The sequence below is a fragment of the Hyla sarda genome, chromosome 1 (assembly GCF_029499605.1).
Source record: "Hyla sarda isolate aHylSar1 chromosome 1, aHylSar1.hap1, whole genome shotgun sequence".
Taxonomy (NCBI): domain Eukaryota; kingdom Metazoa; phylum Chordata; class Amphibia; order Anura; family Hylidae; genus Hyla; species Hyla sarda.
In genome coordinates, this window is record NC_079189.1 from 539434791 (window position 1) to 539439438 (window position 4648).

Consider the following 4648-nt stretch of genomic DNA (forward strand, 5'->3'; position numbering starts at 1 on the left):
GGCAACAAGATCCGGCAAGGAAGTGCAGGGGAAGTGAGGTAATATGGACAGGGAGCAGGTGGAAGCTAATCAGACTGATTGGGCCAGGCACCAATCACTGGTGCACTGGCCCTTTAAATCTTAGAGAGCTGGCGCGCGCGCCCCCTAGAGAGCAGAGCCGCGCGCGCCAGAACATGACAGCCGGGGACCGGGACGGGTAAGAGGCTTGGGATGCGATTCGCGAGCGGGCGTGTCCCGCTATGCGAATCGCATCCCCATCGCGAATGTCAGTGCAGCGCTCCCGGTCAGCGGGTCTGACCGGGGCGCTGCAGATAGGAGAACACCGCAAGCGCTCTGGGGAGGAGCAGGAACCCGGAGCGCTCGGCGTAACAGTACCCCCCCCTTGGGTCTCCCCCTCTTTTTGTCTCCTTGTTCCTTCAAATGAAAGGAGAACATAGGGGGCGCCTCTTGAGTTTACTTCTGGAACAAGAAGTCCTGGGTAGCTACATCAGCGGCAGGTAGTTCAGAAGGAATGGAAAAAGGGAGGGGGGGCAGAGGGTGAAGCATGTCACAGGGCAGAGTGTCACCAGGACAGGGGCTATGAGGAGGCACGGCACAGTCCTGATAGGCTTTGGGGAGACCAGGCACAGGAGGAGACACTGGGGCCCGACAGACGGGACTGGGAACAGACGTGAGGCATTTCTTGCGGCAAGCAGGACCCCAATTCTTGATCTCCCCGGTGGTCCAGTCAAGGGTGGGAGAATGATGCTGGAGCTATGGAAGACCGAGGAGGACTTCAGAGGTGCAGTTGGGCAGGACGGAAAATTAAATTTTCTCGTGATGCAGTACAATGCTCATAAGCAAGGACTCTGTGCGGTAACGCACAGTGCAGTCCAACTTCACTCCGTTGACCGAAGAAATGTAGAGCGGCTTGACGAGACGGGTCACCGGGATGCAGAACCTATTCACCAAAGAGGCCAGAATAAAATTTCCAGAAGAACCAGAGTCCAAGAAGGCCACGGCTGAGAAGGAGGAGTTGGCAGAAGGAGAAATCCGCACGGGCACAGTGAGACGTGGAGAAGCAGACTTCGTACCAAGAGACACCACACCCACGTGAGCTGGGTGCGTGCGTGCGTGCGTTTCCTAGACGTGGAGGACGAATAGGGCAATCCACCAAGAAATGTTCGGTACTAGCGCAGTACAGACATAGATTTTTTTCCCTACGGCAAGTCCTCTCTTCATGGGTCAGGCGAGACCGATCCACTTGCATAGCCTCCTCGGTGGGAGGCACAGGGGTAGATTGCAAAGGATACTGTGGGAGAGGTGTCCAGAGATCAAGGTCTTTTTCCTGGCGGAGCTCCTGGTGTCTTTCAGAAAAACGCATGTCAAATGGATAAGTTCTTGCAGGTTGTCAGGAATCTCTCGTGTGGCCAGCACATCCTTGATGTTACTGGATAGGCGTTTTTTAAAAGGTCGCGCAGAGGGCCTCGTTATTCCAAGATAATTTGGAGGCGAGAGTACGAAATTGGATGGCGTACTTGCCTACTGAAGAATTACCCTGGACCAGGTTCAGAAGGGAAGTCTCGGCAGAAGAAGCTCGGGCTGGTTCCTCGAAGACACTACGGACTTCAGCGAAGCGGACTGGACTGTGGCTGTGGCAGGATCATTGCGGTCCCAGAGTGGTGTGGCCCAAGACAAGGCCTTTTCAGACAGAAGACTCACTATGAACGCCACCTTAGACCGTTCTGTAGGAAATTGGTCCGACAACATCTCCATATGTAGGGAACATTGAGACAGGAAGCCACGGCAGAGTCTAGAGTCCCCATCAAATTTGTCCAGCAGGGACAAGCGGTGGCTAGGAGCGGCCACTCGTTGCGGAGGAGGTGCAGGAGCTGGCGGAGGAGATGGTTGCTGCTGTAGCAGTGGCAGAAGTTGCTGTAACATGGCGGTCAACTGCGACAGCTGCTGTCCTTGTTGGGCAATTTGCTGTGATTGCTGGGCGACCACCGTGGGTAGGTCAGCGAGACTTGGCAGCGGCACCTCAGCGGGATCCATGGCCAGATCTACTGTTATGATTCGGCTAGCTGGATGTGGATCCTCTGTGTCAGCGAGGGATTGGCGTGGACCGTGTCGGTGGACCGGTTCTAGGGTTGCTACTGGTTTTCACCAGAGCCCGCTGCAAAGCGGGATGGTCTTGCTGCGGCGGTAGCAACCAGATTGTATCCACCGGCAACGGCTCAACCTCGCTGACTGCTGAGAAGGCGTGGGACAGAAGGACTAGGCAGAGGCAAGGTCAGACGTAGCAGAAGGTCGGGGCAGGCGGCAAGGTTCGTAGTCAATGAGGATAGCAGGAGATCTGGAACACAGGCTTTGGACAACACTAAACGCTTTCTCTGGCACAAGGCAACAAGATCCGGCAAGGAAGTGCAGGGGAAGTGAGATAATATGGACAGGAAGCAGGTGGAAGCTAATCAGACTGATTGGGCCAGGCACCAATCACTGGTGCACTGGCCCTTTAAATCTTAGAGAGCTGGCGCGCGCGCGCGCGCCCTAGAGAGCGGAGCCGCGCGTGCCAGTACATGACAGCCGGGGACCGGGACGGTTAAGAGGCTTGGGATGCGAATCGCATCCCCATCGCGAATGTCAGTGCAGCGCTCCCGGTCAGCGGGTCTGACCGGGGCGCTGCAGAGAGGAGAACGCCGCCAGCGCTCCGGGGAGGAGCAGGGACCCGAGCGCTCGGCGTAACAACTGTAAGTTCAGAAGAACTCTCTGAGGATCTAAAAAAAGTATTGTTGCTCTACATATAAATAGCCTGGGCTATAAGAAGATTGCCAAGACCATGTAACTGAGCTGCACATTTGGCAAGACCATACAGCAGTTTCACAGGACGGGTTTCATTTATTATAGGTCTTGCCATGGTCGACCGAAGAAGTTGGGTGCATGTGCTCAGCATCATATCCAGAGGTTGCTTTTGGGACATAGATGAGTGTTGCCAGCATTCCTGCAGAGGTTGAAGGAGTGGAGGTTTAGACTGTCAGTGCTCACCACTGACAGACTGAAATAAACACACATATATATTAAACTTTCAGTTGTTCTTTAGGGTCCTATTTGTTCTCTCATCATTGATCGTCTGTATCTTTCCTGTTACACTGAAAGATGTGTAGTAGATGAGCGATTTTTTGGCAGGTCAATAAAATAACATTTGCTCATCTGTTGGCTAATCACAGGGTGATATTGGTGTATTTGGATGATAATAGCCACATGTAATAGGGCCTTTACTCCTCTTTTTCCCCAGTAAAACACATGCATGCTTGGCTGTGTATGGAGTGGTTAGTCGAGTGGACATGTACTTAACTAACAGATATCTAAAAAGTATGACCACTTTCACTGCAAAAAGGACAATGTTCTATAATTTCCTTTATCTGCATTTTAATAAAGCAAATAAACAATTATTCTGCACTAGCTGAGTACCCAGAGTTGCCCGGTTTTTCCTTTCTAATCCTTGTTGTGGAGGAAAATCAACCAAGGAGGAAGCTTTTGACTTCATATCCCATCCTCATATATTGTTGTCAAATCCCAACCCCATATCCTGTCCTCATATCTCAACCTCATATCCGGTCCTCATATCTCGACCTCATATCCAATCCTCCTATCCCATCCTCATATCTCGACCTCCTATCTCGACCTCATATCCCGTCCTCATATCCCGACCTCCTATCCCGTCCTCCTATCTCGACCTCATATCCTGTCATCATATCCCATCCTCATATCCCGACCTCATATATCAACCTCCTATCCTGACCTCATATACCGTCCTCCTATCCCAACCTCCTATCCCGACCTCCTATCCCGTCCTCATATCCTGACCTCCTATCCCATCCTCCTATCTCGACCTCATATCCCGTCCTCCTATCCGGACCTCATATCCCATCCTCCTATTCCGCCCTCATATCTCAACCTCATATTCCTACCTCATATCCCATCCTCATATCCCGACCTTCTATCCCGACCACATATGCTGTCCTCATATCCTGACCTCCTATCCCGTCCTCATATCTCAACCTCACATCCCGTCCTCATATCCTGACCTACTATCTCAACCTCATTTCCCGACCTCATATCCCATCCTCATATCCTGTCCTCAGGTGGGACTGATTTGTGATGAAGATATTGTAAGCTAAAAATAGAAGGGGACGTTGCCCAGTTTTTCCTTCCTAATCCTTGTTGGGGAGGAAAATCAACAAAAGGAGGAAGCTTTAACTTCATATCCCATCCTCCTATATTGTTGTCATATCCCAACCCCTTATCCTGTCCTCATATCCGGTCCTCATATCCTGACCTCATATCCCGTCCTCCTATCTCAACCTCATATCCCATCCCCCTATCCCGTCTTCATATCTCGACCTCCTATCTCGACCTCATATCCCGTCCTCATATCCCGACCTCATATCCCGTCCTCCTATCTCAACCTCATATCCTGTCCTCATAATCCTAATATCCCAACCTCTTATCCTGTCCTCATATCCTATCATCATATCTCGACCTCATTTCCTGACCTCCTATCCTATCTTCATATCTTGACCTCATATCCCGTCTTCCTATCTTGTCCTCATATCCCGACCTCCTATCTTGACCTCATATCCCGTCCTCATATCCCAACCACCTATCC